Source organism: Perognathus longimembris, chromosome 24 (genome assembly GCF_023159225.1).
Source record: "Perognathus longimembris pacificus isolate PPM17 chromosome 24, ASM2315922v1, whole genome shotgun sequence".
Taxonomy (NCBI): domain Eukaryota; kingdom Metazoa; phylum Chordata; class Mammalia; order Rodentia; family Heteromyidae; genus Perognathus; species Perognathus longimembris.
In genome coordinates, this window is record NC_063184.1 from 28317567 (window position 1) to 28345530 (window position 27964).

Consider the following 27964-nt stretch of genomic DNA (forward strand, 5'->3'; position numbering starts at 1 on the left):
TTTCTGAAGTGTGTATTTAGCGCTGTGGTGTATGTATACCTGTGAATCCAGTCTAACTCAGCTGAGCTAATTAGCATAGCAGTGCTCATGTAGGCATGATTGTGTGAGTGTGTATGTGTGTGTGTGTGTGTGTGTAGTGAGAACACTGAACATCATATCAAAATTTAAGTAGCTAAAACAGAGCTGTTAACCATAAGCCCTTGCTGTACATTGGTCCTCCATGACTTAGCTGTCCTGCATCATCAAAACATTGTGGCCTACCTCCAGAGTCTTAGTATTTAATAACCACATCCCCATAAGGCCTCCAGAGTCTGTCGCCTTGGTGGTAGCAGCCAACAAACAACCGAGCCATGAGTGGATAAAGAAAAAAAGCCTTCTCTCTCCCTCTCTATCTCCCCCTTTCCCTCCCTCTTTCTCCCTCCCTCCTTCCCTCCCTCCTCTTATTATTCAACCTTCACTAAGAAAGAAATCCTGTGACCTACAACCACAGAACAGAAAGACGGTGACTGAATGATCTCAGTTCTGTGAGGAATCGAATACAATTGGCAAGTTCTTTCCCCGGTTAAAGATGGCTCATCTTACTGCCATCCTGTTTTCTCTGGTTCTAAATGGAGGCAGAGAGAATGACAGGAGGATGCTGTCCGTGGCTGCCATCATCAGATTGGGTCTTGAGAGGACCAGGTACAGATTGGAAGGAATCGAACCTGTGAAAAGGAAACAGATACAGATCTTTCTTAGATTATAATTAACCGGAACATGGCAACTGATGACATTTTTTTTTAATGAGATGGAATTGATATCTTTTTTTTTTACTTCCCCTACAAATCTATCCAGTTTTACTTTTACCATAATGTGTTTTCATCTGTGCTTATATTTGAAATAAATGTCTACATGATTTACAGTTGAGTTTTTAGGGGGAATTAAAACTGAATATCTTTGTTTCTGAAGTCATGTTTGGCTTGTCTGGGTGTTTCTGACATCAGGTCTTCCACGCTTTCTTGTTGACATCATCATAGTCAAGCCATTTGTATTTTCTTTTATAGACTGACCTTTCCGTGAGTTGCTCAAAATAGATGGTACAAAGAAGGTGGGTTTGGTTGTATTTAGTTGTGGTACTGTCGTCACATGGGAAACAAATCAGATCTTACTGTAAGTTTGAAACTGCAAACTTTAGAAGTAGTCTTTTTCCCGATCACCTCTCTTTAGTGGGAATCTTCTTATGCTCTGGGACTGTTGTTTTCCTTTAAAGTGTTAACAGAGAGGATTTTTTTTCTTTTTTCTTTTTTGTCCTTGTGCTTGAACTCAGAGCTTGGGTGCTGTCCCTGAGCCTCTTTCTGCTCAAGGCTAGCACTTTGCCACTCGAGCCACAGTGCTACTTCCAACTTTTTCTGAGTAGTTTATTAGAGATAAGAGTCTCACGGACTTTTCTGCCTGGGCTGGCGTGGAACCACAATCCTCAGATGTTTCCCTCCTGAGTGGGTGGGATTAAAGGTGTGAGCCACTAGCACCTAGCTCCACTTTATTCTTATGTGGAGTGTTAAGACCCCAAACACATGCTTTTCTTAAAATAATAAATATGTAGTATCAAATTAGAAGCACAATCATAAATACATAAAAATGTACATAATTACTATTTATGTCTAATTTTCTGGATAGATTTGTAACACACTTCAAAACCGTCAGTGAGTTGCTGAATAATAAAGAGCTTAACATGTTAAAACAAATGTACATAATTTTAAGCTTTATGTTCACTAATTATAAAAATTTTCTCCTTGAAACAGCATTTTTGCAATATCTTTTCATTCTTTCATTTTGTTTTCTTTTTTTTTTTTTGCCAGTCCTGGGGCTTGAACTCAAGGCCTGAACACTGTCCCTGGCTTCCTTTTGCTCAAGGCTAGCACTCTACCACTTGAACCACAGTGCCACTTCTGGCCTTTTCTATATATGTGGTGCTGAGGAATCGAACCCAGGGCTTCATATATATGAGGCAAGCACTTTACCACTAGGCCATATTCTCAGCCCCTATTTTTTCATTCTTATTTCTCAAAGGTTTTTTCTTTTTCTTTTTCTTGAGGGGAAAGTGTTTCATATTTGATTAGTTTGCATTGTCTTCTTTTCAAAACTACATCTCATTTTTTTGAAAGTGTTTATCACAGAACTTTTCGTAACTACATCAATGTTAGCATTGTAATATAAAATAATTCATAAGGGCTGTTGTCACAGAATGCAGATGAAAATCTATAGGATAACACTTTGTAGCTATTAGGTTTGTTATCATAATTTAATCCTCGGAAGCTCCTAGATATGAGTTCTAGAATTCTTTGGCCACAGGCTTTTAATAAGTTTTCTAACAGAATATCAAAGTCCTTACACTAGGATTTGTAATGTCAGCTAAGAAAAAGCAGTATTTTATTCTGTTGTTTATAAATAGTTCATGTTTTATAGAAAAAATGTCAAATGCAGTGGTTTAGGTACTTAGAATCACAAATATTCTATTATAACTGGGTACCGGTGCCTCATACCTGTCACCCTAGCTACTCAGGAGGCTGAGATCTTAGGATCGTGGTTCGAAGCCAGCTCCATGAGACTCTCATCTCCAATTAAAAAACCCCAATTACTTTGGCCCAAGTGGTAGAGGGCTAGCCTTGAGCACAAGCGGCTCAGAGACAGCGCCTAGGCCCTGAATTCAATCCCCACAACCAACAACAACAACAAAATCCTATTATGAGCTACCTCGAGAAAAATATTCAGCCAGACACAGCAGTGCAGACCTATCATGCCAGCCCTCAGAAGGCTGAGGCAGGAGCAGCATGTGCTCAAGGTCACCTTGGGTTAGACCTTGTCTCAAAAGGGAGGGTTAAAAAAAAAAAAAAGAAATAGAAAGAAAAGAAATACATCCAGGGGGCAGTTGAGGACCTTACTTCTCAAGAGTGCCATTGTGGAGAGATACTGCTTACTGGTCAGATACAGAGGAGTGCATTTTCACTGCCTTTGAGTTCTAGTGAGGGGTGGGATTGTTGAGAATGTGAAGACCACATGGCCTTGGGCGGGGGTCGGGGGGAGTGACCAGATAGCGCTGGTCATTCTGCGTGAAGACAGGTGCGCGAGAGCAGAGAGAGCTTCCAGCTGCAGGAGACTGTGGGGTGGATGTCTGCTAACAAAGACTGGCTGCTGTCTACACTGGGAGCCCCTGTGGGGCTTGTTGAAGAGTTGACAGAGTGACTGCACAGGGAGCCCTCGGCGTGGGAGGAGACCCAGTGTCGGCCCACGCTATTCTGGTCCCCTACTGCATACAGTATGACATACTGCACAAGCTGGTTAAAAAAAAAAAAAAAACTCTCATAGCAACTTTGATACTGTCAAAACATTGGTTATTTAAAACTTCTATTGCCTGGATTATAGATAATCAAGAGTGTACATTGAAAGTACATAATTGTCACTTACTGTGTGATGTTTGCAGGGCATATTTTCAGTGTTAGAACTTTCACATCATAGAGAGAAACTCTCCAAGTGTATGCCCTGTTAAAGATACTTGTGCAGTTATTGGACGTGTGTGTGTGTGTGTGTGTGTGTGTGTGTACTGGTACTAGGACTTTAACTCAGAGCCTCATACTCTACCCCTTGAGCCATGCCTCCAGTCCCAGCCTTTTGCTGGTTGTTTGGAGAGTCAGTTGAATTAGTCTACCTTAGCTCACTGACCCTTGTCAGTTCTCAGTTCCTGAATGTCAAGGATTTTATGCAGAAACCACTGGCATCAGCCGGGGACAATGTTTTCCTTAGTTAAGAGAAATGTTATAGTCATTAATTTTGATATCAGATATAGAATAGAATTTGTAATTGTTTTGATAAGTGAATTGTCATGGAAGGTTTTAGGTTTTATAGTTCTGCCTTTAGAGTCTTCTGGATTTATTTATTAGGAAACTAGATATTTTCACTTCAGAACCAATGAAGATGTTAGATACTTCCAAAGAAAGCAACTTCTTTCTAGCAAAGTGCAAACCTTTTCAAGTGGTTATTATTAACATTTATATTATATGTTATATATACATATGTTATATATGTAAATAACATGTATAAGCATGATTAATGTTTAAAAATCTTGATGAGTGTGTAGTTCCATAATATTTTGTTAGAATGCTGTGTTCAATGAAGGCTTTAACTACTCAGTTTTCATTACTGCATGGTGCAAATGTAAAATCAAACTTTCTACCCCAATAGACCATTTAGTCCTAAAACACCTATAAAACTATGTTCATAGCAAGCACATAAAACCTCTCCGATGACCAACACGGAATAGATGTTTTCAGTGCAAGACGTCTTAAATTTTCAGAGTGGTTATGTATCTGAAAGAATGATCATGTTTTTCATGGAACTGAAAATGGCCAGGTTTAATACTGTGCTAAAAATAGTGAGCTTGCCTTGGGAGCTGTTGGTTTCTGGTGAGGTGTGGAAGGGAGGCGGGGGGGAGGGGGGGGAGCGGGGGAGGGGGGACTCGCACCAGCTCCTCCTCCCCTTCATCCCCACCTTCCCGTCTGTGACCAGATTACTTCTGAAGATGTCTTCCTCCCAGCAGCCCATTGTGTGCTCTTGGAGCTCCATGTCCTCTGTCCTCGGGGCTGCTCTCCGATGATAGGCTTTGCTGTTTCTTGGTCACATTCACAATTCTGGGCCCATGCACTTGCTCTGATGGTAATAAAATACGCCTTCTGTTCCGCGTAGAACTGAGAAGAAGTGGAGCTTCCGCCCGAGAGAAGCTCCTGTCACCTGCCTCTGTGTCTCCCGGGGGGGGGGGGGGGGGACGGACATGGGACATGGTGCACAGGTTTTCTCAGCATTTTTATACAACTTGCCAGCTCATGCTGGCGAGAGAGGCCTACCAAACAGGCTTTGGGGAGCTTTGTTTTTACCCTGCAACTTAGGGAGGGAACTGCTTTATCCAGGATAGGGCTGGCTGGCCTTGCAGGACAGAGCAAACAGACAGGGGAAGGGGAAAACAGACAGGCGGGACGAGAGCCAGAGCAAACCTTGAAGCAAATCCAGTTGGGGAAGCCTGTGGATGCTCAGCACAGAGAGAGAGAGGGAAAGAAGAGAGAAATCAGAGCCCAAGCCTGGCTCCCCATTCCCCCTCCTGCCTCATGCAGTGACGACACTGAAGCGCAGTTTTCTGCAGTTTGTTGTAATATATGGCCAATCCTCTCTGCCTCTGGTTTGTCTTCGGACGCAAGTGCTTTGCGAATGTTTTGTTAGTTGTTCTGGTTTCCGACATGTTTATCAAAAGCTGTTCCCACACTATTCAAGATCTGTAGTAGACCACACGAACATGTCTAATTGTTGTCTGCTAAGTAAATTTTCTCACAGAACACATTGGATAATTTCAAAATATTTTTATAAAGCAAAATTTGTACTGGGTGAAATGGACTTGTTTAGAATTTGTAAGTATGTTTAAAGTAGCCATGTTTTATCTGTGTGTTTTAGAAAATGGCAATAATTGTGCTTAATACTCACAAGCTAAACGTTGCTGGATTGTTGCCCAAGGACTTTATTTAAATACTGAAATGTTTCCTCTTCTCTGGCAGATTATCTCATTTTGGTATGTAAGGCTTATTCCCTACAGTTAGTAATAAGAAAATTCCTGGGTCATTTAAACAAGTAATTAAGAAGACCATTCACGATTCCTTGTCTTTGATAAGTGTTGATTTTATTTGTCATGGGGAAATGACATTATTACCTATGCTTATATAGCTGCTCCTAGTGCAAAGGTGAATTATTCTCCATTTAAAAGAATGATTTTATCTTTAGCAATATTTAATTGTGCTACTGATCTTTAGCTCAAGACATACACTTGTTTTAAAAAAGGCTTCTTTTTTTAAAAAAAAATTACTGACATGAAAAGCTAAACAGAACTCGGAAGCAAGGATGTGTCAACTCAGAACGTCTGATTATTTGTTTGGGTAGATGCCAGCTGGAGCTAACAGTTGAGTCATCACTTTATGAGACATTTATTTGAATTAACGTGGCATTATTTAATAGTGAGAGCATCGTATGAAAAAACTGTACACCATTCATCAGCTGAGAATACATTCTAACCTTGCACTTTCTTCCCTTTCATTCTACTTTTGCAAGTGACTTTCAGAGCAAATTGCGTAGCGGTCACTATTCTTGTGCATGCCGGGCATGCCAGTGGCTGGTATACAGCGGAAGAGTCTGAGAAGCAGTGCGGGCTACTGACGCTAACACTCTTTAGACACTTGCGTTTCGGTGTCTTCTGGTTTCTGCGGTGCTCACCTGACCACCACAACTGATTTCAAGCTCCCGAAGGAATATTAGGATGTAAGCCACATGTCCATGGCTCATGCCTGTGATCCTATGCACGAGGTTGCAGTTCGGAGGATTATAGTTCCAAGCCAGTTTAAGTAGAGAAGCCTAAGAGAATCTTATCTTCAAAATAACCAGAAAAGGCCATGCTAAAGGAGTGGCTCAAGTGGTAAGACAGTAGCCTTGAGCAAGCAAAGCCAACTAGGCATAGGCCCTGAGTTCAAACCCTAGTACTTGCACACAAACATCCACGTATTATGTGTGTGTATATGCATGTGTGTGTGTGTGTGTGTAAATTGTCCTAAGTTATTTCTAAATCTATCACATTTATTCGATCATTCTAGGAGACCTCTCATTGTAACGATCTTCATCTCCTATGAGTTTATCTACTCCAAAATAACATTATTTCAGTTGTCTCATAAGGTGTATTTGCTGTGGTTTATTTGTAATGTTGTCTGGCATATTTATAGGGTAGAATTACGCATTTCACTCTATGGGATGCATTTGGAAGCCATCTGTTGGAACTTACTAGAAACATTCTTCATTAATGTGTTTCTTTAATTTAAACATTTAATATTGTGCCTTCCAGTTCACCAGAGAGAAGGCAAAACATTATTGAAAATGAATTCTGTTGTGTTCCCACAGGGGCTTTATAATTTATCACTTTGTAAGCTATTGTAATGCCATGCTTCTGAATTATTGTGTTATGAAAATGTTTATGATTTATTAAGTGAGGAAGAAATATCTAGTTCAAATTATTAGTAAACTTGAGGCTATGTTGGGAGAATGGGCTTTGATAGACTTCTTCGATACACCAACTTGAAGCCTTTGGAAATTCACCCTTCTCGGAGAAGGTGAAATAAGGGGTACGTTCAAAAGTGAACTCTGTGGCATGCCAGATTTCAAGGAAACTTAGCAGAGCTAAGCACACACACACCCCCCAAAACTTACAACTGAAGGCTATCTTGAGTCCCAAATTGGCCACTTCACCCTAAATCTTGATCTTTGAGTAGCTATGTGATTCACTTACATTTCTTTCTTTCTTCCTTTTTTTAACGTGCAGGCAAAATTGTCTAGAACAAGTGCCTGATAACACATTAGAAAAATAATCCCACTTGGGAAATCAGGTCTGGCTCTATACAGGACCGTGAGGAATTTAGTGGCTAAGGGCAACGCACATGGTTGGTGGGTGCGCTGTCCCCCGCTGTCCCCTGTGTTAGGAGAGAGCTCCCCACCCCCCCCCCCCCCCGAGCTGCTCTTCAGCACTCTTGCTCTACAGGTCTCTCCTAAGAACTTGGAGCGCAGCTGCATGTCCAGTGAAAGCCTCTGGAACGTTCAGGACACGTAGGGAAATCTGTGACATCCCGTGCAATTTTAGAGAGCGGTCCTGTTCCCGAGACAGTGTTCACCTGTGTTCACGGGAGTAACGGTCCAGAAAGTTCTGCATCCTCAAACTGAGTGGATGCCTGCGGCCGTCCCCACGTGCTTTTTTGCTCTCTTGTAGTTTCCTGGCTGTTCATGGGGTTAGCTGGCTGGTTGGTTGTGACAGGGCCCTGCTGTGTAGTCCACACCGCCTTAACTGCAAGGTCCTTCTACCTCCTCCCCTGGGATTAGAAGTGTTGTCACCGTGCTCAGAAAAAGAAGTTCTATTTGAACAACGATAGAAGATGGTTGTTCTTAAGTTCTTCCCACAACTCACCTGTCTGGACAAGCCTAGAAATCAGGAGGCTTGCTTGCATGGAGAGGGGGGACGGGGAGGGGTCCCCAGTCTCCTAGGTTTCACTCTGCTTAGAAAAGCCACTGCTCTGCCCCTGAAAGGCCCTCGTGACTCTCAGCATTTCCTTTTCCTTCTCACTGGCTTGTAAAGAAGACTTACGTTTTATGCTGGGCGCCACAGAGAAGTTTTCATTTCGTCGTGGATCTAAAGGATATTTGGCCTAGAACTAACATTTTGGGGAAAAAGTAAAGCAGGCCTCTGAATAATTAGATGGGAATCAAATGACTTATATCCCCCTTTTAAGGCCTATAGATGCAATTTTTGTTAGTTCAAATTTCCCTCCAAAGGCTGTGGGCAGGATAGTTTCTCATCATTTTGCATATGATAACATCATCATTTCATTGATCGCAGAAAACTGCGAGGGTGGTCTGTAAGTCACATGGGAAAATGATATAGAGTGCTTGTTGGCTAAGGATCAGTTTGAATCTGCAGGGGCACCTGCCATTTCTGGGCCACAGGGTGCCCAGACTCCGGGAGCCTTGCTGACCCCCAGGCATTGTGGGTGCCAAGGGCAGCGGAGGAGGACCACTACCTAAGAGGCCTCATCTGCAGAAGGCAGTCTGGTGATTTCTCTACCCTCGGCTCTCCGACAGCCACATCAATCATGCCATCGTTTTGTCAGATTTCAGTGTCGTTTGCCACTATTGATTTTTTTCAATTTGCTGGGCCTTTGCTGGAGAAAGGAAAAGTGAATTAACAGTTAATTTGTTCTTGTTTTATGCCACTTATAAAAATAATATTTGGCCTAAAACCAAGAGCTCTAAAATACCAAAACAGGAGCCAAGCAATCATACTTCTTCATCATCTTCTTCTCCACCCCATGAGGGGATAGCTGTGACGTTGTGGGCTTTATTGGTCTTTATTTGGTCTTACCAAAGGTCAGATCACGTGTTCTAGAAGTAAATGTAAAGGAAATCATACGTGGGTTCTTCTTCTACTCAACATGACACTTTATTGGTTTAATCGTGTCATATATCATTTCTTTTTTGGACTGATTAATATTTCATTGCCTGTATATACTGCAGTTCATCCTTTATTGTCGGGTTGAATGTTGTGCTTTAAGTGTCTCAGTGCCAATGGCTCTGTTTTCTTGAGTTAATATCTGTCTGGACCGCTGTTGAGCATAAGGCTCACCGGTGTTGAATCTTGGAAGGAACTGCTGAGGGTACACAGCATTTAATCCTACCACCAACTGTGTGTGAGCATGTCTTTCCTTTACCTGCACTCCAGCATTTTGTATTGCATCCCTTTCATTTTACCCATTCCAGTCAGTGTGCAGTGAGTATGTGGCTTTTTAAAATATGTAAATCACTTTAAAAGAGCTGTAGGATTTAACTCAACTATTCTGTGTCATTCCTCTGCATTCGGGGATTTAAAAAAAATTAGATAATAAATGCTCTGCTCCAACTTTACATAGATATTTTTGTTCATTAGTTTCAGTGAAGAAATGTAATGATTGAAGACCATAATGACTATGGATAATGAAGGTTCATTATGTAATTATAACCCCATCTGACATTTAGTGAGGGAACTTTCTAGTAAGTTTGTCATTTATTCATTGATTCAGTGAATATAAACAGTTTTTATTCCAATTCTTTAGCAGCACTGTCCAGTAGAACTTTCTGTGGTAGTAAAAAGATTGTGCTTTGAAATAGGAAATGAACACACACATACACCCCCTCCCACAAAGAGTCCTGTATTGAAGGCTTGTCTCCAGGTGGTGATGCTATGGAGAGGTGATTGTATCTGAACTCATCAGCTGAATGTCAGGCTGTTCAGAGGCGGGGCCTTGTTAGGGGAAGTATGTCACTAGGGGGCGGGCCTTGGGAGAATAGATCTGGTCCCTACACGCTTCCTGACAGGCAGTCTCTGATTTCATGAGGCTGGTAGCCTTCTGCTCCACACCCATTACCATGATGCTCTGCCTTCCTGAAGACCCCAAGGCCCCCAATGGACGGTAATCCACGGTAAATCTTTCCATATATATATATATACATATATATATATATATACACATATATATGTATATATATATACATATATATGTGTATATATATATACATATATATGTATATATATATATATGGATAGTATATATCTAAATGTGTCAGTTATTACCATCCTGCTATTAAACAACAAAAAATAATAATAATGCTGTCTTATTTTATAGGCAAGAGAGCCCAAGCCTGACCATGACCATGGTCATGGCCTTTACTGTCTCACACGTGGAATTTTAAACAAAAAATTTCTAGTATTTGTGATGTGTTGTGTATACTTGGTGTAAGGATTGGATGGTTTTCATGGGTGGCTTCTATTCCCAACATTTATTCTCCAGGTCAGTTGTTTCCATGTATGAAAGGAGTTGAGCGGCCGACTCAGACCTTCCTCCTGTTCATGGCAGAAGAAAGCTTTCTTATAGGTTCCATTAATGTTACATGCATATGTGGATTTTTTTATTGGCCAAGTCATTACTGAGCAGATCGAAATCATAAAGACAGTGAATCATTTAAACAATCCTGTTTTCTTAAGAATGGAGTCGTTTGGTTTCAATGAGTATGTGATTATGAGAGGTATAATGCCTCTGAGTGAAGAAAGAAAACAAATAAAAGAGTCTAATTAGACCGTGTTCTCTTTTATTGCTGAATATAATGGCACAAAACAAGATATTACTCATGTCTGGTTTTTTTTTTTTTCCCCATCTAGAATCTTTTATAGATCTTCAAGAATAAGTGTAAATGCTGCTTTTTTGGGTTAATTCCCAGAAATGTGTCGCTATCTCAAGTGATGCTACAGCACCGATAAGAAAAAAGACAATAAAAAATAGGAATAATTTTTATAGCCTCCTTCAAAATAATCTTTTAAAGTAATGTATGTTGTTAAATAAATACGTGTTTTTATAGTTGACCTAAGGAGTTCGAAAGTCGAATAAACTGTGACCTCTCCATGCCCATACTAGATCTGTGTCATTCTGTATTCGCGACTGCGTTGTCACATTTCCTTTGCTGTCATAGAGCACCTGAAATAAATCAAAGGAGGAAGGGTGTATTTTCACGGGATCTGGTTCCATCAGTCACTTGCTTCTGTTCCTTTTGGGCCTGTGGTGAGGCGGAACATGATGATGGGAGCCCTAACAGGGGTCCATTTCTCTCATGGCAGCCAGGAAGCGTTGAAGCATTCTGTCTTTCAGAGATGCTACATCCATGTATATTTTCCTGCTCCCTGAAACTCTGCTCAGTATCATCTCTGCATCTGTGCCTCTCTTCTATTGGCTGTTTAGGAAGTATGCTTTGCTTGTTTAACAGAGTATATAAAATAAGGAGGTTCTAACAGGTGATCGTTCAGATGCTGTTTTTCTGTCAACATCAACCTGCGGTCCCAGGGCCATGGCTGGTCAGTTGCCTGGGTCCTGGCACGAAAGACAAGGAGTGGAGAAACTTTGTGAGACTATTAAAATCTCTTCCATCCCATCCCTCACTCTCCTTCAGTCCCAGAGAAACCTCAGCCCTGGTTACCACACAGGAAGGACTAGCATGGACTGTCATCTCCATAGATAGAGACTGGGGAGCTGGTAGGGTTTCATGTTAAAGTCTGTTGAATTCCAGCTGTATCATTCCTAGCTAAATGCTGAGTACAATATTAACAGTCTTGTCTTTTTTTGTTTTTTGTTTTTTGGCCAGTCCTGAGCCTTGGACTCAGGGCCTGAGCACTGTCCCTGGCTTCTTCCCGCTCAAGGCTAGCACTCTGCCACTTGAGCCACAGCGCCGCTTCTGGCCGTTTTCTGTATATGTGGTGCTGGGGAATCGAACCTAGGGCCTCGTGTATCCGAGGCAGGCACTCTTGCCACTAGGCTATATCCCCAGCCCCAACAGTCTTGTCTTTTACATCCTTTCTGTAAGATGTGTGGCATATCATAGTGAGGATTGTTAGCAATATTAGCATGCCATTTTATATTTTCCTACTTAAGGTATAAATCAACAACTATGGAATACATACTAATACATACCAGGAAGCATTTCAATTTGAAACCCTTAAAGGTGAATCTATAGCCAGAATAACTTCCTTACTTGCACAGAGTATCAGGATGATTTCTGATTCAAGTTGCAATCTTCTCCATGTATAAATTTTATAGAAAGCTAGGAGGAAAACAGTAAAGACCAAGAGAAAAAATTCAAAAAATTAAAGTAGAAATATAAAGTGAAGCAGAAGGTATTTTGAAGAAAATTAAAGCAACTCTTAAATTAAAAAAACACACTGCTACCACCTCAAAAATATGAAGACACAGAGCTGGGCGCAGGTAGCTTATGACTATAATCCTGCCAACTCAGGAAGCTAAGGTTTGAGGAGCGTGGTTCAAAGAAGCCTAGTCCAGAAAGTCCATATAACTCTTGCATCCAATTAACCAGCAGGAAGCTGAGCGTGGAGGTATGGGTCAGGTGGTAGAGTGCCAGCCTTGAGTCAAAAAGCAAAGCTAAGAGTGTGAAGCCCTGAGTTCAAGCCACACTAATTTCCCCCACCCCCACTCCCCAAATGCATTAATAGAAATAGAACTGTGGAAAAGTGAAGCTAGGAATGGCAATGCCTTTGGAGTGTTTGCTCTTAGTGTTCTAAATATGTTAAGAAAGCAAAGTAACTAAGGATCATTTGTAGCGTAGAGTCAAAAAGAGGGAAACTGAGTCCCTTATCTGTGTATAAATACTGCTGAGACCAAAATGAAAGCTAATGCTGACAGATTGCATTTCATCCACTACTGCTTAGTAACATTCCAACATGATGACATTGACAGGAAATACATAAACCGCCAAGATAGGATCAGTTAAAACTCTGCACTCACAAAAGTTTACAGAGGTTAATATATACGTAGAGGCATATTAAGAAAATAGTAGGGGCTGGGGATATGGCCTAGTGGCAAGAGAGCTTGCCTCGTATACATGAGGCCCTGGGTTCAATTCCCCAGCACCACATATACAGAAAACGGCCAGAAGTGGCGCTGTGGCTCAAGTGGCAGAGTGCTAGCCTTGAGCAAAAAGAAGCCAGGGACAGTGCTCAGGCCCTGAGTTCAAGGCCCAGGACTGGCCAAAAAAAAAAAAGAAAACAGTATGTCAAAAGGCTAAATTTGCCCATCATTTACCCTGGTATAGTAAACCACAAATAAGTGACATAGATGTTTAGTGGTAACTATTTGTGGAATAGTTAAACATTGATTCCTAATCCAGTGACAGATTGGTGATTAGCAAGGAGGAACTGAAATGAAAATGGAAAGAGCCTGTTCGTTGGGTCTCCATGGGTCCTCCTCCCCCCCCCCCGCCCCCCGGGTGCTGTGTCGAGAGCTCAGAATGTGAATGTAGCTGGAATGATGCCTTTAAAGAGGGGCACGAGTTACATGGAAGCCACAAGAGCAGCCTTCTCCAGAATGGTAAGCATGCTCTAACATGAGGAAACTTCGAACACATAGGGGGCTCAGGGAGGGAGGAAAAACATGGAAGCGCCTCCCCCAGGGTAATATCCACTGTAATGTATATCATGTGGTTGATTTTTTTTTTTTTGGTCTAACATTAAGAATGGTTGAGCTGAGCATGGTAGTGCATGCCTGTGGTCCCAGCTACTCAGGAGGTAAGGGCAAGGAGGATCACGGTCTATGGTCTCAGGACAGACTAGACAAAATTACCCCAGGAGCCTATCTGAAAAACTAAAAGCACAAGGACCAGGGCATGACTTAAATGGTAGAACACTTGTCCAGCAAGTGTGAAGCCCTCAGTCCATCCCCCACATCCCCAGTATAAGAGAGAAAGAGAACTGAATGAAACCATTTGTGTGTATGTTTTATATATATATATATATATATGCATATGTATATATAATGTTATTATTATATAACATATATATTATAATATGTATGTATATGTGTGTGTGTGTATGTCAAGGTATGTCACCTAAAGCCAGTTTATACTTCCCCAGAGTTCCTGTAAATAAATAATATTCACAACACACACTTAAGGAACTGTGTGAAGCATTTTATACTAGGACCTTGTTAAATCTAATAGTATGAACTAGAATGAAAACAAAATGGTACCTGATTATTTTATCCCATAGTTTCTCTTTTAATGGTATTCGCCCTAATAGAATTTGAAATTTTTAAGTATAGTAATTTTATAGGAGAACTTTGACAGTTTAAGTTGGCAATCCCAAATCAGCCCACTCATTGTGTTCACGAAAGTGTTCTTCCAAAAATAAATGAGTGGGCTGGCATTGTGTTTTCAACATCAGGCTAATTTTGGTTAATTACATAAATCTAAAAGCCACGGGCAAGGCGGCAATTCAGTCTTGCTAGACCATGATCAGGGAAATTGCAAGGCAGCCCTCTGAGCGCTGCATATCAAGCAAGAACCCCACATGCACGGGGGCCGGGGGGGGCCGGGGCTGGCTGGCAGTGCATCAGTTAGGAAGCTTTCCCGGGCTCTAATGAGGGGCTGTGGAAGCTGGCAAGAGAGGCTACAAAGTTAGAAACAGTAGTAAGAGCTCTGATGAGGATTCACGCACAATAGAAGCAAGAAGAATGGTCACCATGCCCAGCTCATCATTCTCCGCCAGACAATGGTACGCTGGGCTCCTGCAGCATTGTGAAGGGGATTCTTTACTTGCCCCTCCATCTTTACTTTTTGTTCAAATAAAATGAGAGTGTCACATGATGCACAGCTTTCATTTAAAATCATTGAAATTAGTATTCTGCCACTGGCAAACAGGAACTACAGATGCAGCATAAGAATGCAGGGCAGCTCTGGAGAGGACACCAATAGCTCTCCTCTCCCTCCAGGCAGGATTGGAAGGCCCTCAGGGGCCTTTGCTTTTCTTTAATTGGCACATTTATGTTGATGCAGTTGAACTTATTAAAATGCTCCCTTGATTGGACATTGATTTCTTTAACCCTGAGTTCTATCTCCCGTCTGACCACGTGTTTCTATTTTGAAAACATCTGTTTGCTTCCTGGTTGGTCTTCTCTGTGGTTCTTGCTTGGGTTTATAAGGGAAAGAAGTAGATTTCCCACTGTATGCAGATTCCTCTGCAGTGACTACTCAAGCCCCTTTATTGAGTGAAATAGCATCTTTGGTTGAATTTTCTTTTTTAAGGGACCTTATGGTCATTGTGAAGGTTGGTGCAATGACTTGTAGAAAGAAACAAAAAGACAGAAGATATAGGCTTCAACTCTAGCAATCCTACCTTGGGTTTTATATAGTCACCTTTGTTTTGCTATTACTGTAATCAGAAATCTTACAACATCTTAACAATATAACATGTCGCAAGAAAATTGTAGCCCTGTTTCTTGCAGTCTTATATAGAGTTCGAACTGCTGGAGAAATGATGAAAGACAGAATTAATTATGTCACATACCTAGGTTTGTCCTACAATGTCACGAGATAAACATCAACATTTTCTAGATATTTCTATTTAGCTTCCTACTCTCCTAGTCATATGCAAATTATAAGGCATACCATGTGTACAATTTGTCTTAACTGTATTTTGAAAAGACAGTTATGTAAAAAATATTCTTCCGGCTGGGCGCTGGTGGCTCACATCTGTAATGCTAGCTACTCAGGAGGCTGAGGTCTGAGGATCATAGTTCAAAGCCAGCCCAGGCAGGAAAATTAACCATCAGAAAACTAGAAGTGGCGCTATGGCTCAGAGTTGCTAGCCTTGAGCAAAATGGCTCAGGGACGGCACCCAAGCCCTGAGTTCAAGCCCCAAGACTGACAGAACCACACCCCCAAAACAAAACACTCTTTGACTACCACTCTCATGTTAGTTCTACAACTAGAATAAAGTCTATATAAGATTTAGGAATGCTAAGGTATTTCCGGTATTTTAAGATTTAGGTATTTTAGAATGTTTGTCTGAGATGGTCTCAGACCACAACCCTCTTACCTCCCCTTCCACGTAGCTGGGGTTACAAGTGTGCACTACCTACCCCTGGCCTGGTCCCAGTCTTCAGCCTGACTTTTTACATGGGATGAGGTGCCTGATAAAAGGCCAAGGAAGTATCTTGTGAAGTGAGTTTAATTGGCGTGCAAATCGCTGGGAAGTGGCGCAGTAATTGCTCACGAGGGTGGAGAGCCCTGATTATCACCTTCACCCTCAGGTGTCTTGGCTATGACAGGAAAGAGTTCATGACCTTGAGAACTCCTGTCATCGCTGCAGTGAAACATTAAGAAACCGATGGAATGAAATATTAAATTAATGAGCTAAGCTATTTCTTTGTCTGAGCAGCAGTCGTGAATTACCCAGGCACTGAATTATAGGGGCTGGATTGTACTGTATAAATTACATATGTTTTTGTACTTCCCTTACTATCTGCTTCCTTTACTCTGTTGACCTCGTTGAATCCCTAGGAGCTTGTATTCAGAGAACTAGGAAGAACAAAGGTTGGAGGGTCCATGGAAAAGGAAGGGTGTTCTCAAAGATGATGCAGACATCACATGAGACTCAGTTTCTCTCTCCATTCATTGCCTTCCCCAACCAGCCTTTATTCTGTGTCTCAAACCACTCTTAACCATCAAAAATGAGCCAAGAAAGGGGGTATGGGAGTGAGTACACATATTCATGGGGTTTTCTGAGCTTGGCGTGGGTTTACCAGAGAAGAGAAAGATCAACGTGGTGGGGTGGGGTGGATAAGGAGTAGAACCTGTGTGTGAACACTCATTCCAGAACAAGGTTCATTTTATTATTTGACACATAAAGGCAACGTGAATGTCCCATCCCTGGCATTTCTGTGAACACTGGGTTTTTCTTTGCCACAGTTGATATTCTTTGTGGTGAACTTTCCAAGTTCACGCTTCTAGGTGAGCACGTATTATCAGCTGAAAAGCTGCTGAACAAGACAGTTTTATGTCTCGGGGGAAATAGGGTTGCATTAAACTCTGATGATGGTTAGCAAAAAATGCACCTTAGGAAAGTTTTGTGACTTCGTTATGTTTCAGGATTTCTTGGAACCGTTGTTGAAAACTAGATTTTAGTTCTCATCGGAGCCCGCTGGAATCTGGTTAGAAGCCAGGTTTATCTCCTGTTACAAGGTTTACATTTTCCTGAGGTACACAGATTATTTCAGGCTAAGAAGAAGATCTTTTTATCAGTTTGAAGCCAACTAAAATGACTTCTTTATAGAGGGGCTAAGGAATGCCTGCAATCCTTGATTTGAGCAAGTGGCATTTTTAGTTCATTATGTGGCATGAAGAATATGAGATGTATTTTGGATTTATATTCAGATGTATCCATGTACACAGTAATTCCTTTTTCATTCCTGGGGTTTGAACTCAGAGTCTCTTGCTCACGTGGCTTGTTTGCTCAGCTAGCACTTTGCCACTCAAGCCAGGCCTCCGTCCCTACTTTTCCGTGATTATATTGGAGATGGGGGTCGCTCTCTCAAACTTCCCTGCCCAAGCTGACATTGAACTATGATCCTTGAGCTCTCAGTCTTCCACGCAGCTGGGATTCTAGGTGTGGCCACAGATGTCTGGCTTACATTACTTTCTGAAAAGAATCTGAGCTTTTCTAGTTGGTGTTGTGAACTGCAGGACCAGTGTCTTGGCTTTGCTCATTGTTGGCTTTGAAGGCCCAGTCATGAATTTTTAGCATATCTCTTTTCCTCTTTCTGTACGCCTGGCATTGTATGTATGTGTGTGCGTGTGTGCACACGCACGTGCGCGTGCACATTAGGGTTAGAACTGAGGGCTGCACATGAGCAAGCAGGTGCTCTCCCACTAAGCCACCCCCTAGCACTTCTTCGTGAGAGATAACACCTCACTTTTTGCCTGGATGTGCACCTCTCCACTGCAGTCTTCGTATTTCACTTTCTACAACAGCTGGTGGAATGACAGATGGGCAGCACCGTGCCCAGCTATTGGTTGAGAAGAGGAGGTCTTAGAGCTTCACTGGCCAGGCCGGCTTTGAACTGTGATCCTCCTGATGTCAGCCTTCTGAGTAGCTAGGATCACGTGGGCTTTGGGAAGCAGGTATTATGTAAACAAACCTTAGAACCATGTTGCTATGTTTATGTAATCAGTTCGTGTCTCATCTTCCTAAGTTAGACCTGGCTCCTCCCGAAGTTGAGCAAATCTGAATACAAACTGTCTTTACAAATGGGTTGTGGTTTCACACTTCGCTCCTGTAAATCCTTGGAGATCCTAGAAGTGTTTTCTTAAAGGTGTGTTGTATCAAAGCACAAGGTCCCTCTTGGGGTGTTAGGGGTGGCTTTTGTTTCCCCTTGGCTCCTGGAAGGCACGCCCGACAGGAACGGGCGTTCTTGCATGAGGAGGTCCTCTCCTGGGAGCAGCCATGTCCTCGTGCGCCAGAGCTTGGCCAGCCGTCATGGTTGGCCGTGGATGCCGGTGACGTAGCTGTAGCCACAAAGCTAGCCAGGCTTCTGGCACGAGTGCTGGGCTCAGCCTTGCGCGGTGAAGTGTGGATTATTTTAAGTTTTCCCATCCTTTATGAAATTTTCATTTCCTGCCGGTCACTTCGACTCTTGCAGTCCAAACACACAATACACATAATTTTGCTGTAGCCATTTTCCTGGCAATGTGGAGAGCCTAACATTTAAAATGATGTGGCCGTTTATAGGCCCATGAGGACGTCCATAACCATGGAGGGTGGAGGGTGGATTTGTTTTTCTTTTGGGTGGTACTAGAGCTTGAACTCAAGGCCTTATACTTGGTAAGCAGGCAACCTACCACGTGAGCCGCACCCTCTGTCCTTGAGGCTATTTTTACAGATAGGATACTGCTGTTGAACTTGGGGCTGGTCTTGGACCATGGTCCCCTCCATTCTATGCCTTCCACCCAGCTAGGTTACAGGCATGCACCACATCTGCTTACTTGTTGAGATGGGGAAATCTCATGAACCTTTTGTCCAGGCTCACTTCAAACTACGATTCCCCTACCCCAGCCTTCATCTCCTGCATAGCTGAGATGATTAGAATGAGGCATCATGCCCAGCCAATGGAAAATTATTTTCTATTCGGTGATGACTCACATTCTTTTATTAAGTCCTTAGCTGTCATTTCTGGGCACTCATTCTTCTACTATAACAAAGTAACTGACTTGAACTTTCTTTGAGCTGAAACTAAAACTTGTACTTATGAGAATATTCTAATCTTTAGGATTTTATACTAACATTTACCAAAATACTAAGTTGACACTGATCTTCAAGTTGTTGCAAAATACCCCGTTCCTTTAAAATCATTTCTTTTAGAAACTAATACAGAAGATATCGTTTATGAGGATGTTGGTTCCTTGCATTGACTGAAAGTTCTTTTCCAGTGATCAGGTGACATAAATGCCATTTATTTCACATACTAAATTACCTTCAGTCTTCACTTTGCTGGATATAATTCACAAACAGATGGAATCAATTATGTTAACTAGAGCTTTATAAAAGATAGCTGGTAATATTCTTGAAATTGTCTGAGAAAGAAATATGTCACTAGGTTTCAGTATTTATGTTATAAACTAGCAGTCAACGGTCTCATCGCGTTGCAGAAAAACCAGGAAAACTGCTGTCTTCTCTTGTGCCTCCATAACTGATTATCCCACTTTTCTCTAGAACAAACGGGTATGTGAAACCCCCATGAGTGACTGGTATTTGTTTCTGGAGGGCAGAGTTCTGGATGGACCTCTAGTCACGAGGAAAGGAGTTGCCAGCCACCATGTGTTTTTATCCAGCTCCACTGGCTAAGCCATTGTGTAGCATTGTTCTTCACAGTAATCCTTCATCCAAATTTTGGCTAACGTTGGCTGGGACCCTGTCTGTCTTTCGGAGGGGCATATTCCTGCCTCTGGACTACTTTAATATTGTTACATGTTTAATTCTTATACTAGGTATTTTTTTCAACTTTCTGTATAACCCTTTGAGTAATAGGGCTTGACTCCGCTGTCTTTGGTGTTTCTTTGATGTTTTCTGAGTCTACTACAGGAAGTAGGAAGTGCTGGATGTTGGGACCCACAGCTTCAGAGTTGTGGGTTTTTAAGTAGCACAGATTAACACCTTCCAGTTAATCAGAACTTGCCATTGCTGATTCACAAACAGTCTCAGTATTTACCTGTAAACCATCCATACAGTAGCTCCTGGCTCTGCCTGACCCCCAGAATTTTTTTCCCCCGGTCCTGGTGCTTGAACTCGGGGCTTAGGTGCTGTCTCTGAGCCTCTTTGTGCTCAAGGCAAGTGCTCTACCACTTGAGCCACAGCACTACTTCTGGCATTTTCTGAGAAGTGTATTGGCAATAAAATACTCACAGAGTTTCCTGTTGGGGCTGGCTTTGAACTGTGATCCTCAGATCTGAGCCTTCTGAATAGCTAGGATTACAGGCCTGGGCCACTGGCGCCCAGCTTACCATGGACTTTTATGTTAATTAATCATGCACCATGGGCTTATTTCAGTAGACCTTTGTTGAAATACGTGTCTCTATACTGCCCATTCTTAGTATTTAGAAATTGTAACCTGAATTAGAAGTTTGTTCAGTATTGCTTAATGTCTTCTAATTCGTGAAAACTCCAGCCCTTTTTTAAATCTTGATTTGTGAAAATGGCACATATAAATATTAATTATCGTTTACATATTTCCTATTTTCATATAGTTTAAAATGCAAAGTTAGATTTATCTATCTTACAGTAACTTGATTTCCTCATAAACTGACTTAGGACCTTACATTTTGAAAATGACAGCAAATGATACTTTTTTGGCTTAATTTTATATTTCATCAAATTATTATCTTATACTGCCAGTGTACAGTGGAAATTCTTCTCACCCTTTCCCTTTTCTTACACCTTTTAGAAAAGGTCACCAACCTATACGTGTTCTTTTTTTTTTGGCCAGTCCTGGGCCTTGGACTCAGGGCCTGAGCACTGTCCCTGGCTTCTTCCGGCTCAAGGCTAGCACTCTGCCACTTGAGCCACAGCGCCGCTTCTGGCCGTTTTCTGTATATGTGGTGCTGGGGAATCGAACCTAGGGCCTCGTGTATCCGAGGCAGGCACTCTTGCCACTAGGCTATATCCCCAGCCCCCTCTTTTTTTTTGTAATTAATTGATTTATTTGTTGTCAAAGCGATGTACAGAGGGGTTACAGTTTCATACATAGGCAGTGAGTACATTTCTTACCAAACTTGTTACCTCCTCCCCCATCTTTCTCCCACCTTCTCCCCTTCCCAATTCCCCCCACCCCCGAGTTGTACAGTTGATGTATACCATAATGTCTCGTAAGTATTGCTGTTCCATTGGTTCATGTACTCTTTAAGGCCAAACTCTTCACCACCCTGTCACAGGCAAATTTCTAGTGACCTCTCCACCTATTATAACTATAATCCTTTTTTGGTGAATAAGTAATTTCCTCAGCCTAGAAGATAAACAGTAAACTGACACGGAATGGCAGAGAATTACGTGTTTTCTTCTCAAATATAACCCTCTCATTATTTTCCTGGTTCTTCCCTGCTATGTACATACCATCTCAAGGTGAATGTTCTGACTACACCTGGATCTACCCACCTTTCTAAGGCTGATAAAGGAGTAGTGATGTGTGTCTTTGCATGCCATCTGCTCATCGCAGCAGTTCCCAGCAACGCTTACCGCATTTGGAAAGTCGTTGCTTCTTCTGGGCTGTTTTGCTAAAGGGTTTGTCTCGTCCCCCATTTCCCTTCTCAGCTGCAACACCTTCCTCTGCTTTCCACGGTCCATCCGCCTTCTGCTTCTGATTCTGAGCGTGCTGGCCTCTCTTGCTCTGTGTGGTGCAGCCCGAGCTTCGGGGCTACGGCGTGCAGTCGGATCAGGGCTCTGCCCTCCCTTTCCACAGGCTAACCCACCCTCCCCCCCACACACACCTGCGGCCTCTCAGCCCTGCGGCTGCAGGATGGAGGGGGCCCCGGTTTCTGATGGGACGCTGGTTATGCCGGTCCTCACTGGCTCTAGCCCGCTACTTCCTTGGCCGTTTCGCTCGAGGATAGTACTCTACCACTGAAGCCACAGCTCCACTTTGGGCTTGTTTGGGGGAGGGGAAGGGGCTAATTGGAGATAAGCAAAGACCGTATTTCATGATGGTGGTAGGTTATTATTTTTTTTCTCCTTGGAACCAAAGTATATAAGGAGTAGTGAGAGGACGAAGATGAGGAAAGGCGAGTATTTGGAAGATACTTGGTTTTTGTCTTTAGCACGCAAGGTATCTAAAAAAGCCATAGTTGAGGAAATGAGGAAGTATTTTTATTTATTTATGTTTTGCTAGGCGGGGGGTGGATAGAAGTGGGGCTTGAACTCAGGGCCTCGTCCACTAACAAGCTAACCCACCTCCAGCCCTTAAATGCCATATTTTCCGCTACAAATCGGTTGGCTGTGTGGGGGAGCCTTTCAGAAACCTTAGGGTTTCGATATTTTGGGAAGGAAGAAATCAAAGAAACAGCCTTAAGCTTCAAACATGAAGTAAAACAATGGCCCAGAGAAAGCCCTCAGGATTCTTTTATAGCGTTATTCATGCCAAGCCAGGAAATGAATATATACTTCTGTCTGCTAAAAAAAAAAAAAAATCATCCTTAAAAAAACAAACTAGCATTTTCACTTAAAAGTGGAAAGCATGAAATGCATCCAAGTATCAACACACATAAAAATAACGCCGTGAAAATGTGGAAACTAAGAGCGAGATCTGTGGCAGAGGTGGTTGTGGAAGGAGCCTCGCTGTGTGAGAGAGAGGGGAGGGGAGAGGTGATACTGGGGTCCCCCACCCCTTCGGTGTCACCAGTGTGTCACCGTGGCGACCGGCGGCCACTGTGCTCGGGGCCTACACAACAGCCAGTCATCATTGCACGATCTGGAATCGGTGCCCAGACACATGCGGTGCTTGCCACCAAAACCAGACACCAGAAATGTACACATGTGGAACTGGGTAGAAGGGCTGGACTCACACGAGATCCTGAGTTCAAAACACCAGTACCACCAGGAAACATAAAAGAAAAAGAAACTCAGCCGTGATCTTGTTAAAGCACACTTTTTGTATGGACCCACCAATGTGGTGGTGTTCATTGCACGATTCCCTCCAGGGAACTCTGGAAACTTACAGTGTAAACATGAGTGTGTTCACGCACCCCTGTGATCATAGTCTATATTTGGCCATTGTATTAGTAAGCGCTGGTGGGTGTAGACATGCCCCGTGAATGTTTCTGGAGGTGACTTCTTATTAGATCTCTTAAAAGAACTCATGGGTACTCAAGTAAGTGATTCTGCAGAACAAACAACAAAACCCTCTTTGAATATATAAATTTCAGCGAAAAGATGGGGCCTGCTTTTGCTTCCATCTAGCTCCAAGATACTTATGCACATATATATGCAAGAACTGCCATCACCTGTGTCAGTGGTGTCAACAGTGACCACAGCCCCACCACCACCACCTGGAGTCTTGTTGGGGACATTTGATTCCACTGGGCACCTGTCCATCAACAGTGCCCTGCCTTTGATTCCAGGGCCGTACAGTTACCTTGCCTTCTCCTTGGGATTTTTCTTTCTCAGGTCTGAGTCACAAGCTTCATTTTCTGCTTACTCAAAAATGTTGGAGCCAGGTTCTGGTGACTCCTCCCTGTAATCCTTAGCTACTCAGAAGCCAGGTCTGAGGCTCACCCATTCACAATCATCCCCGGCCAGAAAAGTCCCATGAATCTCTCATCTCCCAGTTAACCACCAGGAAGTTGCAGTGCAGCCCAAGTGGTAGAGGAGGAACCCGCAATGGAAAAAGCCAAGCAAGAGTGTGAGGCCCTGAGTTCAAGCTCCAATAATGGCACCCCAAAAAATGTGTCAAAAATAGGAGTTAATCAGTTGATTGCTCGGAGATGACTGGTCATCACTGTGTTGTAATTTTAGTTTCCAAGGTCAGCTTGCCCTTGGAATCTCTCCAGTAGCTTCAGATGATGCTTACTTCACCAAGTGAGGCTGGCCGTACATTCTTCCATGCCTTTCTGTAGTGTGTGACAATTGTGGCTTAGTAGTAAGGGTGTCCCCTTCCACATTAATGACTCACAGGGCAGCAAAGATAAGGGCATGAAAGAAAGAGGGCACCCGGCACTCCCAGACATTCTCCTTAAGTAATGGGGAAACTAGAATGAGCTTGTTGGGGTTCAGTATTGTGATTTTACAATAGAATCCTTTCAAAACAAAAGCAGGTAATCAACGAGGAAGTTGTTGGGGATTTTTTTTTTTAAGGCACAGTTGATGTGTGGGCGAAAATAAGAATTTCAGCAGCAGTTGTTAAAGGTTCATTTATGTTTGTGAAGTGTAGTTTTAAAAAATATTGAGCATTCTCCAAAACCTTATGTTTCCTAGATTCAGGGTTCTTCACTTTATATGAAAGGGTAGATGTTTGCATCTCAGTGATTATTTATTCTAATGATCTAACATAGCTGTCTTTCAAGCTGTGCCAGAGAAGATGGAATTCTTACAAGAAAGTCTTAAATCCCGGTGAGCCCAAAACACTTCCCTGGTGGGGATAAACAAGGTGGCTAGTGTATCACTGCTATTTACAATTTTCTTTTTTTTTTGGCCAGTCGTGGGCCTTGGACTCAGGGCCTGAGCACTGTCCCTGGCTTCTTCCCGCTCAAGGCTAGCACTCTGCCACTTGAGCCACAGTGCCGCTTCTGGCCGTTTTCTGTATATGTGGTGCTGGGGAATCGAACCTAGGGCCTCATGTATCCGAGGCAGGCACTCTTGCCACTAGGCTATATCCCCAGCCCAATTTTCTTTTTTGAATAACCTCTTCTACCACTTGTCAATGTTGTGCCTCCTTAATGCAGCTGAAAACAGTGAAGAGAATATACAGTGTACACCAGCAAAATTACCTGTAATTCAACTACTGTAGCTGCTACCGTGAACATGCTGACCCAACAGGAATGCTAATTCATCCTAACTGGAACTTAAGTAAAGCTAAATACAAGCTGTTGTATGTGGTTTGAATATTCAGAGTAACTTAATCTGCACCAACCCTGTAATGTCAGACCTTTGTCATGACTACCAAACCAATGAGGAGACTGGCAGAGCGTGGTGAAATAGACCTGATACGGATGTCTATCCTTACGTGATTTATACTATAGGAATCTCACCTGGCAGTCCTGGAGACGCCATCCGGTTCTTCGGCTCTTCCTGCCCGTGCTCTTTACTTACAACTTGCTTAGAAGTGGCCCCTTAGCGGTCCCCTGCTTTCTTTTACCCCATTTGAGGCTGTGACATCTCCAGCCTGGTCCAGTCCGTCATTTCCTCCCAAGTGCTGATGGTCGTCCGCAGCAATTCACCTCACTGCAGAAGGAAACTCCACGAGGATGTGGACTCGGTCCTTCTGTGTCCGTAAGTGCCTGGAAGAGTGAGACCCATTCAGAGCATAGCTTAGTTCCTCCCTTCTTCCTCCACACCAGCGTGTGCAGATCCGTGTGTGAGGGTGTTCACTGATGGGTTGTGTAGCCCACAATCCACGCTGTCACTCCCCTCTTCCCACACGAACGTGAGAGTGGATTCCGTGTGGACAGACGCTTTCTACCCCCACCGCCCTCCCAGGACTCTTGATTTCACGATGTCATTTTCTTCCTAAGGAATGAGCTGAAGAAACCACACGGGATTTCTAATCACTCAGAGTGGATCCATCCACTACTGCCTTGTTTCTTAATTGCTGTAAATATGAAAATGACAGTTTTATGTATGGCAATACTTGGGAAACATTTACTGCTGCTTTCTCAGGACTCCACTCTGTGGGGAGAAAGCCCTGGATGGGTTTTGTTGTTGTTTTCTGTTTGTTTTTTTAATGACTGGCACTGTCAGCCCACCCAGTGGTCACCAAAGCCAACAGGAACCTTTGGTTGGTTGTTGTTGTTGTTTTACAGTCTCTCTAGTTGGTCCTTAATCCTAGTAGGTTTGGAACTGAAAATGTTCATAGCCTCCTCTTGTTTTTCTAAGAGAGATTGTCTTCATAAAGGCCAATACCATGTTTGTCAATTCTCCTTTATACTGTTTACTGTTTTAGAATTTGTATAAAACCCCAAGCATCACAAAACTCTGGCTGTCAACAGTGTTTCTTTGATTACCAAGAGCAAAAACCATCAGTGTGAGTAGTTTTGCAGCCCATCAATATTAAAATTGTTCAGGGGAGGGTAAAATGTTTTAGTGCATAAACTTACACAAAAACATTAACCAAAATTAGCGTAGATATGCTATGAGAGCAAGAAAATATTTTAAGTATCATGTAATTAACTGAACCAAGAAGAATCTTTTTTCACATTCTGTCCAGATTTTTTAAAAAATGAGTAATTGCTGTATGTCATAACCACTGTCTTTAATTTGGGAGTGAAACTCGGTTTGGATGAACTTGGTCACCTTGGGCTGTTGTATTTATCTTTGTGTGCCTCTCTGTATCTTAAAAGACAATCTTTCTGGGCACCAGTGGCTCATGCTAATAATCCTAACTACTCAGGAGGTGGAGAGCTGAGGATCCTAACTTAGAGTCAGCCTGGGCAGACAAATCTGAGCGACTCTTATCTCCACTTAATGAGAACAGAAGCCAGAAGTGGAAGTATGATTCAAGTGGTAGAGTCCTAATCTTGAGTGAAAAAGCTAAAACGGACATGAGGCCTTGAGTTCAGCTTCTGTTGACATGCACTGGCATGTATACACACATGCACACACCAAAAGAAAACTGTCTTGGAAAGAGATCATCATTTGCACCTCATTTGGGATCCAAAGAAGTCCGAAGATCCTGCCAAGGTTTCACCAGCCATGGCTGAACTTACATCTCCATACAGAACTTCAGTTTCCCTCTTCAGCCTCTGCCATTTTGGCTTTACAGTTAGGGCCTCAGAGCCTATCTAGAAATTGAGCACATGCTGAGGTTGAATTGTGGTCTGTAAGTCACTGGCTACGCGTCATGCTCCGAGCACACGCTCAGTGTCCATGAAGTGAACACAGCGTCTGAACCGTTGCTTCTTCCCCTTTACCCCTCTTCCCTTGGGAAGGGGTGTACCGATGTGTTCTTCCGACTGAGCACCTATTACCTTCCAGCCACAGTCCTCTTCCAGATTCAAAGGTCTGTAACCAAAGCATCGGTAGAGTCTCGAGTTTTCTGAACCCATTCACCTTTGGTGGCCTTGGTCTTGTCTCCTGTGTTAATAATGCATCTGTTTGTGAGGCAGCCGCCTGAGCTTTGTGAGGAGAGACTGCGCTTTTTCTCTCCCTCTCTCTGTGCAGAGTTAAATGAACCATACAGGAATTGAACCTATAACCTTGGCCTCATTAATTTACCTTCTGTAAAATTGCCTTCTGTAAATTCGTGTTCTACTGTAATGAGATTATGAGTGTGACTTCATTCATTCAGTAAATAGTCCCAACATTGGGCAGTGGCAGAGCACATGCCGCAGATAAGGCTTCTGCCCTCGGGGGCCCTGGGATCTGTGTACAGGTCACTGAAGCAAGGGCAGCACTGGCGTCCACTCAACGAGAGGGGCTCCCAGAAGGCAGAGAGGCTGGGAGAAGGGGAGCACAGCAGGACTCTTTCAGAGTGATGGGAGGGAGGGGACAGTCTTCTCTTATTGGTGGTGTTTACTAATTATACCTGAAGTCTCTGAACACGGGGCTAGTGCCATCAGAACTCTTCAGAAGGACAGGCAGGGCAGAAGAGGAGTGTGATGCATGGGTAGAGACACCAACGGGCAAATCCAGGCTCAGTTGCTGGTCTGCAGTTGAAAGAGATGAGGCGCTGAGGTTCAGTTTCATTTTGCAATATCACACAGTGATTGTTTTCATCTGGATTCCACAGCACGTCTGCTTCATGGTAGACTTTCTCTCTGACATCTGCATTTGAGCCAGCTCTGCAGTCGTCACTCT

The 27964-nt window shown here is 42.9% G+C and overlaps 1 protein-coding gene and 1 long non-coding RNA gene across 3 annotated transcripts in view; one reads left to right on the forward strand and one right to left on the reverse strand.

Annotated features, from left to right (window-relative positions):
- Nr3c2 (nuclear receptor subfamily 3 group C member 2) overlaps positions 1-27964 on the forward strand; it is a 202593-nt gene that overhangs the window by 83973 nt on the left and 90656 nt on the right. The window lies entirely within an intron of this gene.
- On the reverse strand, positions 6519-27694 carry LOC125341674. Its single transcript, XR_007209041.1, has 3 exons — positions 27684-27694; positions 16626-16629; positions 6519-7299 (listed from the first exon to the last, which is right to left on the reverse strand). It is a non-coding gene; the product is annotated as an uncharacterized LOC125341674 (long non-coding RNA).